The 13,702-nt window shown below is 39.6% G+C and overlaps 1 protein-coding gene across 12 annotated transcripts in view; it reads left to right on the plus strand.

Annotated features, from left to right (window-relative positions):
* The window catches only part of ptprsa (protein tyrosine phosphatase receptor type Sa), a 233,913-nt gene that overhangs the window by 44,340 nt on the left and 175,871 nt on the right, over positions 1–13,702 (plus strand). For all 12 annotated transcript variants that reach the window (XM_055018735.1, XM_055018732.1, XM_055018752.1 and 9 more), the window contains one exon: positions 109–199. The gene's annotated coding sequence lies outside the window, so the exon portion shown is untranslated. The remainder of the gene's footprint in view (positions 1–108; positions 200–13,702) is intronic.

A 13,702-nucleotide genomic window follows, 5' to 3' on the forward strand; every position in this document is an offset into this window, starting at 1 on the left:
CCCACCTACCACTGGAGGAGGCAGTTCATTTAGTAGTCCCTTTCATTAATGTTTCTCTTTCATTTTCTTTTTCTCCCTCTACCCCTCTTTTTTCTATCTGCTTTAAAGGTACAACTGAGCGAGTAACAAGAAGAAGAAGAAGAAGCCACTGGAGCAGCTGAAGATATGAGGCTAAAGAGGTTTTGAAAACAACCCAGCGGTAAGTGGGCCCCTAAATTTTTGCAAAGTGCACCACCATTTTAGAAGAGTAAATCTCTTCTGCAGACTCCAGCAGTGCTTCCTCGTATCCCTTGTATTTTATTGTGTATATTCTTGTGTAATTTTACAACTTTCATAATCCTGAACTGCTGCTACAAAGCAATTTCCATGCAGGGGCGAATGAAGTTTTTTTCTGATTAATTTTGTTCTCCAGAAGCAGTCTTGCACCCTGCATAGCTGATTTTGCATTGGGGGCACAAATTCATGCTTTTTTAATCCTCAGGTCTGCTCAGATTTTTTTAAATTTTATAATTCTTCATCCAGCTATGTTCCTCCTTCATTTGTTCCTCCCTAACTCCACCTTTCCATCTTTTTATTTCTGCCTTTGGATACAGATCTCTGATAGTCACACCGTACCATAATCCCATGTGAATATGATATTTTTTTCCATCCATGTCCTTCTCATATTTCACACCACTGCAGATGACACTGTATAGCGTTCTGAAGCGACGTTGTTAGGTGTGTTTTGCACTAAAAATTATTATTCAAAAAGCAAGACTGTGACAAATCAGCTTACCTCCCTAATTGAGAAGCTAATAAGTCCTATTTGTCTAATGAATACATTTTTTGCTGTCACTAATGGATCCTTACACAGAGCACAGGAGGCAATTAATCAAAACTATAGAGAAAAATATGAAGGACATCGTAGGGCTCCATGCAGAAAGAGCTGGACATCCAAAGTTTCCTCTGTTTAATCACCCAAATAACTGCACTGACTTTACAAAGTACTGCGTGTACGTTCTGTACGCACCTCCACCACGTTTGGATAAAGACATCCATAAAAACAGTGTGCAAGTTCATTGAAGTTTGGGTCGATGCTGCCGGTGTCTTTGTTTTCTCTTCCTGCTGATAACCATAACATGACACAGAGTAAACTGTCATCTTCCTTTGTGCATTTCGTGGCTCCCTGCGCTAAGCTCATCCATCCATATTGACAGCCAAGCTGAGGCTGAAAGAAAGCTATCATCTACCTGTCACAGCAGGCTGCCACTGAGGAGCTCTCCATGTACTTCTGCAACTCTTTCATTCAACAAACAGCATTGGTGATTTTCAGATCTGGAAGGGATCACGCATCATGTTAGACATGTTATGCACTCAGTTGTCTTTTTCCAACCTCATTCATATTCTCTGCTCCACTCTGGTACCTAGTGCTAAGTGCACAATTCCTTTCAAGAGATTTCTGCGTGCACTCTCTTTGAAATTGATAAATGATTTTCTTGACTGTGTGCAGTGTTTGGAGTCCTCTTAAGATTGGAAGCTTCCTAAAATAACAACCTAAGTCTCCCTTAATTGAAATCAATTTGTGTTTTTAATGGTAATTGTTAATTTATGATGTATCTATTTATTCATTTTTACTTTATTTTTATGGATTTTTTTCTTGAAAGTTTTGTATAATGTGACCCTAAATTTATTGAATATACAAATGAAAAAGAAAACAAGTCGTTTGAAAAGAGCACTGAGTAAGATTAAGTGAAAAATACATTACTCATTTCAATCTCTAATTCAGATTTTCTGATTTAGCTGCAAGTGTCAGACCAGATTTAAAATTATGCTAAAATTGGAGTTTACTAGAAATTACACACAAAATTAACAAAAAATTCTCAAATATCAACAAATGCTGAGTGCTTTCTTACAAATCAGTAATAATTTAAATATCACAGTAGTCTGTATTTTTAAAAAATATATATATATACCAATAAACATTTTCAATTTACTGAAATTTAATCCCACTATTTATGACATTTTAATTTCACATGATTTATCTAGTGCATATCTGTCCACCTTATGTCTGCGTAGGATCATATTATTCATCCAGATATTACAGCATTAGGTCAAAATGCAATCTCTGGGCTGAGTTATGAAACGTCCTCATCTCAGCCGCTCCAGTCCAGTGGATAGTTTAATTTCAAGCTGAAATATCTACGGTAGTTGACTCCACTACCATTACATACACTGCACACCACATCCTCATTTCCATATCATCACTTGATTATTAGTGCTGCTGGCAGAGCAGCAGACATGCAGAAACTGTGAATGAACGTGAGCAAATGGGTGTCAGAGCAGATGCAAGCCCAGACATCCCCTCTGCATGAGCACACGGCCCCTTGCTTCGCGTCACCTTGCCGCCGGAGGCCACAAGCCTCATATTAAGAGCTGCACTTGGTATATTGAGCCACAGTGATAGCGAGGCCTTGGTGACCTGCTTCGTTTGTCTACAGAAATGGTGGAGAAGCAACATAACGCATCTGGACCCCCCTCAATGGGCTCAATAAGCTGGAAACTGAGAGTACAAAGAGATGATGTACATTCAATCCACAGATGGTGTTTACTGCCTGAATGTGTTTCCTTTAAATGTCAGCACAGGGGTATCAGGGGATATTTAAAATGTTCGTATTAGAAAATGTTCTCTGCAAATATGCTTAGCTAATAAATTAAAAATGGATTCTGTGGAATGGAATCTATCCCTCTGTAAATGTCCTAAAACACATTTTGGGACCACATGTTGACACTTTAAAAATGTTGATCTGCTGGTTCTGTTTTTTCTTCGTCGATTTGATCCCACATCTTATGTCATTATTGTCTTCCAAGTTAACTCTAATTTTAGTCACAGTTTAGATGAGTCAAGTTTATTGTGAAATACCTTTCAATAAAATGATTTGCTCTGAATTCACTCCTGAACTGTTTCCCGCTAATCAGCCATGTAAATAAAAGAAAAGGAAAAGGATTGCATATTAAGACACACAAAAAACAGCAACACTACACATAAAAAAAAATCTGTCTCACATTCTTATGCCCTACATGTTGATGTGCCTAATTGCCTGCAGATGAAATATGCATTTTACGATGTTCTTATCATAAAACTATGGCACAAAATGTTAGTTGATTACCTATTATTCATGGCAAAAATGTGAAATGAAAACTTAATGAAAAGTAATATTTCAGAATAAGATCTGTATAACAAATAAGTAATAAATAATGATGTTCAAGATGGACAAACAGGCAAATGGACAACTGAACTAATTACTAATTCCTGGGGCATATACAGTCTTCTTTTGTCCACTGCTTTCATAGAATCACAGGGTAGCTTCTGATTCATAAGCTTGTTGGTGTTCTATTACCATTAATTAGGCAACTTTCATTTAGTAACTTTATGTGACTGCTAGTAATGGTTTAACATTCTTCAAAGAATCTGAAATATGAGTTAAAGAAGTGACAATGAAACGGCACCCTGACATTTATAAAGAAATAAGCTAATGTATCATTATCAGATGAAGTGGATGTGATGTTAATGTGACTTTTAGTTAGACATTGGTACCAGAAGAATGATTCAGTTCCAGGATTAATGACAGCACTCCATTTAGATCCTGTAGATATTTATTAAAGACATATTATAGTATTAATGTTCTTGTTAACCCAGGCAGTAAATGAGATTTTATTGAAAGAGAGAGTGAATCATCTTCTGAATGAGTTGCTGCCTTGTAGTGGAGACAACAGGTTGCTGGTTTGTGGTTAATGCTAGATCAACAGGATAGACAGAGTCAAATTACTTTTACTTACATGGCACATTTAGAAGCAACAGAAGTTGATCCAAATTACTTAGTAGTTCTTTGCAAATGAATTAACAATGCAAGTACATAAATATAATAAATAATACACAAAGGGCAAATTTAAAATGGAAAATGCAGGCTTATAAGATTAAAACATTGTCAGAGAGCATTAAAAAATAATTTAAGAATAGACTTGGCAAAGGCCATGGGTCAACCTCAAAATACACTGAAAGCAAGAAAAAAGTCGAGTCTTTGAAAACTGCCGATGGAGGGACAGGTCCTAATGTTGGATAGGAGACTATTCCAGAGCCTGGGGGCAGCAACACAAAAAGACTGGTCACCTTTGGTTTTGAGGGGACTGAGACCAGCTATTTGGAAGAAGACCCGAGTGGCCTGGAGGCAGAATATGGAATCAGCAGATCAGTATGTATTTTGTAGCTAACCCACTGAGTGATAAAAAAAACAAATAGGAACAATTTCGAATCATCTCTTTTTCACTGGTAACCAATGCAATTGTGGCAGAATAGGAGTTATGTGCTGTCTTTCCTCTGTTCCAGTTAAAAGTGTAGAAGCTGCATTCTGAAGCAATTGTGGGAAAAAAAGGAATGTGTTGACCCCATATACAGCAATTGCAGTGGTCCAGCTGAGAGGTGGTACAATCAAGGATAACTGTTTCCAGGCATTAGGTCGTATAAACAGCTTTATTTGACAAACTTGTTTAAAGCCTCTGATTCACTTTAAATTCAAAGAAGAGTCCCGGGAGACACTCCGGTTGTGAACAGCGTTTTGCATGTTTGCAGAGAGGGACCAGAGCACATTGTTAGGCTAGTGACATAAAGCTCCTTCAGTTTTTTTAGCTGAAGGAAGTTTTTGCCATCCAGCATTTGATGCTGTCAGTTATAAAGATTCCTTAGTGACCACTGCCTGATGTCATTGGTGGATGAAACAGTGTGTCATCTGCATATATGTCTCAAATACAGACCCCAAGGGGAAGCACGTATAATGAGAATAAAGGGGTCCTAAAACTGAACTATGGGGGACACCATATTTAATGGGAGCAGGAGAAGAAGAACAGCCTCCACTGTGATCAAAAAAGTTCTCTCAGTTTAGATGTGAACCCTTTAAAAACTGGCTCCTGCAGACCAACTTTATCCTCCAGGTGTTTCAAAAGAATGTCATGGTCGATTGTATCAAACGCTGTACTGAGATCAAGCATGACTGAAATGGAACATGAACCAGTTTCGACAGAGAGAAAGATGTCATTATTTACCTTTAACAGAGGGAATAGTGCTGTTCAGAGTTCCAATATGATAACAATAACTGGATATAATGGTGAGAATCTATCTGTTTCTTCACCACCTGTTTCAATAATCTTACAATAGGCAAGAATAGCACCTGTGTCAAGGCCATTTTGAGTCTTGAAACAGCAGTAATACCAAGCATTGTAACAATATACATGCATTTTTCTGAATGCAGGTTATCCCTCATTATAATACATGCCACAACGTCTCTGAAAAATACTAAAGTTTATCACTGCCACTCTTGAAACCAGGAGAACACTTTTGCCAAGTTGCTTCAGGTCTTTTACAGATCAACCCCTACCATTGAACCTCCAGTGAGGATACCTTCAATGATGCTCTGATAAAAGGTCATTGGTGTTGCAACTTTTATTTTTCTTAATGGTGATATATCCATCTCAAGAGGCATAAACATCTAATTGGAAAAAATGTCACTAGCATTTGTTTGACTGCTTTTTGTACAACTTTACTCTGAGTTAGAATGGAAACATCTTCTCTAGGGGGTACTAATAGGACTTCTGGCTGCTTTCTTGGCTTAAAATTGCATAATTGACACTGGGCATTTGCCCTAATCTACCTGTTTCATGGCAGACATTTCAACAATAGTGCAGGTACTGATGTATTAATGATGGCTCAGTTTCATTACATGTAGCCATGACAGTGAACCTGCATACACAAAAGTTAAACCCTCCTTAAATGAAATGCAGCCATAAATAATAAAACGATGTTTTCCTTACTATATGTCAAAATGCTTTATTGAATACACAGCATTTTGAAAGTAAATCTTAATATTCTTCACCTTGGCAGGATTTTTTGTTGTTGATCAGCATGTAGGGTTTAAATTTTACCTTTTGACATCAACACTTATCTGTTGGCATAATTCCACAGTTGTGTCGCTGATTCAGGTGCCTTCCTCTGCAGGAGGCAGAGGTGAGTTTTTCTAAGAGTATCTGACTTGGACAAATTCCTGAGGCCTTTGCACCTGAATGAACAGACAGCAGTAATTGTTGACTGAGCTTTAAAGACAGTTTCTAAGGAAAAAAACAGCAGTAGCTCTTAAGTGGTTCCTGGGATGTTAGCAGCACAATTAAACAAAGCTCTGCTAATCTGTACAGCTGGCGTCAAGAGGCACTGTGTTCTCTCGCAGCAGTGTTATCCGTAGCATGGCGCTGGGAGTCTGACAGGCTGGTTAATGTGCCCTACGAGCTTCCACCACTGTCATCACAGCGGTGCCTTCACTGCACACGTACTGTACTAGCAACAACACTAATATACATCATAAAGAGAGGAGACAAAAAAAACAGCAATAAATTAGCATTATTCAATTATGTACGCTCCAGTTGTTTGTAGCGGTATTTAAAGAAATGTAAATTGACCTCAAGTTTGGAGGTAATGAATTTGATTATGCCAGTGCATGTAATTTCATGGTATTTGGGAAAGAACGATGTTTTGCTTATTATACTTTCCTCACTGATGGCGTAAAGCTATGCAGTGTGATGCATTTTAAAGGTCCCCTTGTCCTTTTTGTTTAATGATAATTTGGAACTTATCTAAGCTGGATTTCTTTGTGCTCTTGATCAGTGCAGCACAATCATAAATTCTGGACATCTGTTACGCTGAGTTTGAAATCACCTTCATGCAGCATTTCTTACTGCTTGGAACAGTTCCTCCTACAGACACTTTAAACTTCAGCACTTAAGTTTTTGCAAGTGTTTTGCAAAACTATCTTACCAAACTTTAGGGAAGCTGGTGGATGAACATATTATATTATATTATATATAAATGTATAAATAAATAAATAAATAAATATACATACATATATATATATATATATATATATATATATATATATATATATATATATATATATATATATATATATATATATATATATATATATATATATATATAAAAATAAAAAACTTGGATGTATTTTTCGGGTGGGGTGGAGAGATGCTATCTTAGCTCTATTAATGCAGTCATTGCTGTGTTGCCCCAGGCCAGAGGGCCTAATCCAGAGGAGTGAGAGTGAATGGGACTGTGGCTCGAGCTTGCCAGACCTACTTAGGTTCTGGTTGAGAGCACAGTGCTGTGTGGGCGAATCTATTCTGTCCTGGGCAGGGCACAGCATAAACATTGCCCAGGGAACGCAGGCAGGCAGGCAAGCAGGCAGGCATGCAGGCAGTCAAGCGGACAAGAGCAAAACTATAAGGATGGTTGCCTCTAATTTCCTTTCTACTGACTCCCCTCAACTGTCCAGGGCCTCAGAGCAAGAGAGGGGAAAGAGAGAACAGGGTGTGCATGTGAGTGGAAATTACCTGTAGCAGTATCGCTTTTCTGGGGCTTCACCAAAGTATGTGCTGTTATTCACTCTCTCCCCCAGCACATACACAGACCTACACACACTCCACCACACTATTTCATGGTGAATCTGCCCTGATCCATCAAGTTGATGGCCACGCAGCAACGACTCGCTTGCTCTTTTACTGTCTTTTAAGGGATCTGTGTTTGCTCCATGGCACTGTGGCGCTCTGACCTCCTCACCCTGCATGTAAACAGTGCCACCGCTCCCCCCCATCCACTACCCTGCCACCGCCATCCCCCACCTCCCACTACCAAATAAGGAAGGCCGAGCCACTGAGAGCAAGCAAGTCGGTCAGCCAACCCACTGAGGAGGCCATTAGCGAGCCAGCAAGCCAGCAGAGAGGTTGGTAGAAAACCACCTCTGGCATCACTCATCACTCCTGGCCTCTCTGGCTTCACCCGCCTATCCGTGGTGGAGGAATGCACACGCACTCACAACATATACACAAACACTCGCTGTGACCTGAAAGCATTAAAGGCACTCAAATGCAGCATACAGTAAACAATGACACACATTGAAAGGCACATGCGTTCTGAACCCACACACAGTTGAAAGACACGTATGCACACACAGCACATAGAGTCACTCAGCGGAGATACAAAAGGCGTATTCATGGGACACTACACATACACATAACATGTACACAGAGTAATGATATATTACTGCATGAAAAAACACCCCTACACGCAACATAAATTATATACTGGGTGGTTTCTGCAAGGCCTCCAAACAATCAAAGACGTGTTTCTAACTTTCTAAAAGAAAGATTTATATGGTGCTATACTATTACAGGTACTTATCTGTCAGTAAAAGTGCTCATTACACACTAAAACAAGCCAGTACAGAAACATTGAACATTACAAGGACGTGAGACTTAGATGGCTGTTACCACAAATTGTATTTTTACGTCGCTGTAAGTTGATTTCTGATGATTCTTGACAGCGTTGTGTAAAATTAGACGGACTCTGTTTACATCAGTAGTCCTAGAGACGCCACTTTTATACATTACCTCTTTCACCCATTCAGAGGTAAAGAATTCCCAGGAATACGTTTCTTCCTTCTCGTCTCCTACATATATAGTCATGGAGCAAAGTCAGCTTCAACACGACTATTTAATGCACAGTGTGTAATGAAGCCAAACACTGATCAGACCCCACACGAGTCTCGCCGCTGGAAAATATAGGAAACCTTCACTAGTTTACAACATCCACAGTTAAATTAACTGTCTGCTCAGTCTAGTAATGTCAGCTTTGAAACTGAAATGCACAGTTCAAGGCAGACACTGTATAAAACAACATTTGTCAATTAAACAGGATTCACAGGACACACAGTTAAAAATAGAAATACAAAAAAGAAAAAATAACACTCCATCTCTGACTTAGTCTCTCTCTATCTCTGAAATTCTTTGGTTTATTTAGCTGCACCCTTTCACTTGCCTCCAAATGTCAGCTGAGTTCAACAGAGCTGGAGGGAAAACACTCTCTGAGAGAAAGCCATATTGAGAGCGAGCCGGTTAAAAGAAACACACGAGGGCTGAAGGAAAAAGAGATTCAGGAGTGAACGTGTTTGGTAACAGAAAAGCCCTTCGAGATAGTTATATTGACTCAAGTGCATTGTGCTAACAAATAACACCCTGTAATTTAGGCATTTATCTGATGTCTTCTCCACAAAGAACTGTGAAGTTAGACTCGTAACACGCAGTCATGCCGGGATGCAGTAAATGACATATCGCATGCACGAAAATTGGACTTCACGGTGATTTTTTGCAAAGTGGTCGAACTCGGTCTGAGGAGTAAATTGCAAAACTTAACATCTAAAATAAATACAAAAGAATGGAAGAGGTCACAGATGCTACTGTTTTTTTTGTTATAACTATCTGTAATGTCAGTATTGAATCCTGTCCTTATATTGCTGCAAATTAAAAAGCGAAAGATAAAGTGTGAAGATGGCCTCTTGTTAGAAATCCAGATTTGAACCTTCTAAGTGAAGCTGAGCACGACATGATGATTGACCTTGACCAAAATGCGTGTTTTTCACAGAAGATTACACCACATTGCATCTTTAAAGCTCAAAATTTCCTAAAAATGCAGAAGGAACAGACAGATTTTTTCCTCTATCAGCAGCATGTAATTTGTTGCGTTTCTAACACTGCTCCTCCCAGTGCACCCACCCAGCTCCTATCTCTATTCTCAAACTCCTGTCTGTTGCGGTGCTCACTTGTGTATCAAGGTAATGAATTCATAATCTCTCTCAAGCTCTTTGTAGATCTCTATCACGGTGGGAGATAAGGCTGAGCATCGTTGCACTCTAATAGCCGTCAGTCTGCCTCTCTTCCTGCTTTGTGTGTGTCTGGTGTTGTGTAGCATGTGTGTGTGTGTGTGTCTGTGAAGCAAACCACCCATCACCGCAAACCCCAGCATGCTGTCCTCCATTTTGGCTTCCAGGAGAGGAAGACAAAGATTTTAGCCCAGAGCAAAGTCATCAGCTAACCGCTGAAGCTTACAAGGCGGCAAATGTCTCCGCGAGAGAAGAGCGGTACACACTGAGCACTGGTCCGCTCCTTCGCTTTCTTCCACTGTCTTGTGCACAATAAAAAACGCAACTTACAGCCTAGCACTTTCCAAGCTCGCTGACAAACAGTCAGTCAGTCACAGGGAAAGTAAATATCCGAGAGGGTGAGGCGGACTCGGAGTAACTAAACTTGTGGCGAAGGGTGGCTCTCGAGGGCCGGCAGCTGCATGCACGTGTTTTTAATTGTGTTTTCGGTCTGGTGATGAAATGTCCTCCATTTCAGCTGAAGCTGGCAGTAAGTGGGCTGTCGCCTCCAGGGACAGCGTGAGCGATGGCCTGCTGCTATCGGAGGTGATTGTGCCTCAACCCCTAAGGGTGACATAGATGAACGAAAGGGAGCAGCGAGACAATACGGGAAGAAGCAACATTTTTCTTTGACAGTCTTGTAGAGTTAAAAGAAAAAAAAACAGAATGGGGGTAAGGCAGAATTGTAATAAAATAAATGCAAATCTGGAAGAACTAAACTTTGGCAGAGTTGACATGTTCGTAGCATTCTGCTCTTTTCATGGTTTTTGGGTTGAATGTGAATATTTTGAAGAAAAAACCTGCCTCAACTAGTTTGCTGACCTTTTAATAGCAGCATAAATCTTTGGGATTTACAGTCAAGTAACATAAAAAAGCAAATTATACATAGTTTAGGGCTTTTGAGGCAACAAGGAATGATACTGTTCTTGTAGTGTGGTTACCAGATTTTCTTTTTTTTTAAATTAGCCCCAAAATCCAGCAGTGGGTTTGAAAGGCATGTTGTCTTGTTTAGTTTGAAAATTGCCAAAATTACACAATTTATCAGAGCCAGAAACTTATAACAGAAAGGATAGTTAGATGTTCGACTTTCTGACAATCATTGAATGTATCCTGTGTGACATACAGGACTGTAACCAAATCAGTCACTAAAATAATTGTTATTCTACATGTCTCATTTTTAAAATTGTGAAAAATTAATTGTTTGCACTAATGCAGTTTTGCAAAAAAAAAATAAACATGAATAAATTTGGTGCTCCACAACGCAACCAAGAAGCCATAAGTGACTCAGCTTTGACCAACAAAATTCACGGACTATTTGGCTGAACAGGGCTGACCTACGGTTTACATAGAGCTGACGGGACACGAGTATGGAAACAAATTAAACGTAGTAAAACATCTATAGTATGTGGAGGCACCACTTTGTCCAGTTTTGGTAACACCTGTGGGGGCACCTGGAAAAATGCAGATTTTCTTACATTTTGCAAAAGAAATAATCAAAGAAATGTCACTTCCCCCCCCCCCCTTTTTTAATGATTTATGGCATTGTAACTATGTCACAGAAGATATTTTTTGAGTTTTCTCTACTTTTAGCCGTGGTTGTGTTGTTTCCACAGAGGTGCAGGACTTTATATCACAGTGAAAAATGAGTCCACAGTGAGTGAAAATGTGACAAGAGTGAAAAATACACAGGAGTTGCCTGAATTCAGAGGGTTGCAGAGGTTGGCATCATATTTTATTTTTTCCATGTATAATCATAATTTTTTCATTTATTTTAACATGGAGTGTGTTTCATGACTTCAAAATAATTTTTTAAAAGGTGTATCACACATATCTTCCTCCTTGTGTATAATTTTAAAAAAAAAACAGACCTTCTTCTTCCTCAAAATGCTTTTTGCGTGAGAGGTCTCTGTTTGATAGCTGTGATAATCAGACACTGCTGTGAGGATCACCTTCACTTGGAAGCATAACAGCTGACAGAAGGAGGCCAGTAGTTTCAACAAGGTTCGCTGGCTGTTTGGAGCATCTTCATACAGTACATGCTGTTACGTGATTCGGTAACAAGACGCAAACGATTAAACGCTTTCCCCTGAGCACTTGCCACATCTTCCGCTCTCTGAATTTACATGGCATTTATGAACGCTCGCTAGGAAAACAAAAAGTGGGAGAGAGGGAGAGCGAGGGAAGAGAGCTCCTAGAGTGGAGGAGTCTCATTATTCTGTTATGGATTGCACATGTCAGGCGGTAAGTGCTCTTTTTATCCTTCCAAAGCACTAGCCTCGGCCACTGAGCGCATTTCCCTACCCGAGTGAAATTTACCATGTTAAGGCTCACGTCACCAGGGGAATGGTGGTGAGAGCTCGGGGTTCGCCGCTAAGATTTACCGCCTTGATTAAATAAGGGGCTGTAGTGTGAATAAGAGGCCGAGGGAGAAATCTACGTAGCATAAACACATGTTTTTTACTCACGAGCAAATTGATTAGACCCCCTCCCTCCCACTGACGCACACACGGACACACACATCCTTCTGCACTTCTTTATGGTTTGCTACATGTCACACTGGGTTTTAAACAAAGAGCAGAAAGGGGGCAGTGGAGGATTGCTTGTGGCTCCGGATGGCTTTCTGCCAGCACACAGCAAAGACGGGTCTTTTTAAAAGGGCTTGTTCCCATCCATTACTGCCTGCATACCTTGAAAAGTTCACACAAAATATATTGCTCCTCTCCCTCCAACTGGGCAGAAGAAGCCTTTCATTTGATGCACTGTGCTTCAAAAAAAAAAAAAAAGAGAGAGAGAAAAAGTAGCCTCACTCAAAGATTGCTTAGTTCATTCTCATTTCCTTCAATTTTCCATCTTGGTCCTTAATGCTTCAGGAGGGGGCTTTGATGCAGCTACTGGCATTTTTCAGCTCAACATTTGCAACTCAGCTACGAGACAAATTATATTATCTGTTCTGAGGCCACAGTGTAAACCCCAGAATCGGCCACTTTTACTACCCTCTAAACCAGCATATTCTGAATAAGAATATGATCTAATCTAATGAAAACACAACTGTTCTCATTTAAAGTTGGAACAACATGTTGCTGCATGCTGGCTGATGGCAACTGATTGTGGGCGAGGAGATTGATGTGCCTCTAGTGTTTGTGTCTCTCGCCTCCCTGCAGGAGGACACCAGCTGTCACCATTTGAATTTAAATGCTACCGGCCAATCAGAGTTGCAGCTCCAGCACGAAGCCAATGTGACTGGGTGCAATCATGTTCAAAAACTTCCCCACAAACACACAAAAAAGTCATACGCTGCTGAAAATCAATGTAATTTTTTGAATTAACTGTTTCAAATCGGTATCACGGGACATCAATATGCAGTGGATTGCTTTGCGATTCTTTTTTTTTTGTAGTATATTGCACCTCACAAAAAAAGTTTTATTCCAAAGGTTATTTTATTAGCACTTAAAATAAAAGAAATTATGCTGATTTGATTTGTTTTTGAATGTTTAATGGGAACAAGGACAAATGAGGCATCACATAGTAGAGTGGGCACTGAAAGGGAATAAATATTTATTAAACAGGCAAAATTAAGGTTCTTTTTTATTGTGATCATACCACACAGATCAGTCTCTGTTTGCTGTGTGAAATTATATTTGATCTGATGTGAAGCTCAGAGAATTTACGTGATGAATAGAATTTCAATGCAAGGAGATGAATAATGACTACATGGGCGAATCTACACTGAACAAGTGTATTTTATGAAAATGCAAAGAAATTGACCATTTGAGTCCCAGTATTTTACACCAGACTTCTTGTCAGGGTTTAAGTGAGCACTTATTCTTATAATAGCCTATTCCTAAAATGTAGAATATCCTTACAGCTTTGCAGTATGACTACATTCTCACCGTACCTCCTCCTCGTCTTGCCACTGC

This window comes from Amphiprion ocellaris, chromosome 2, assembly GCF_022539595.1.
Source record: "Amphiprion ocellaris isolate individual 3 ecotype Okinawa chromosome 2, ASM2253959v1, whole genome shotgun sequence".
Classification (NCBI taxonomy): domain Eukaryota; kingdom Metazoa; phylum Chordata; class Actinopteri; family Pomacentridae; genus Amphiprion; species Amphiprion ocellaris.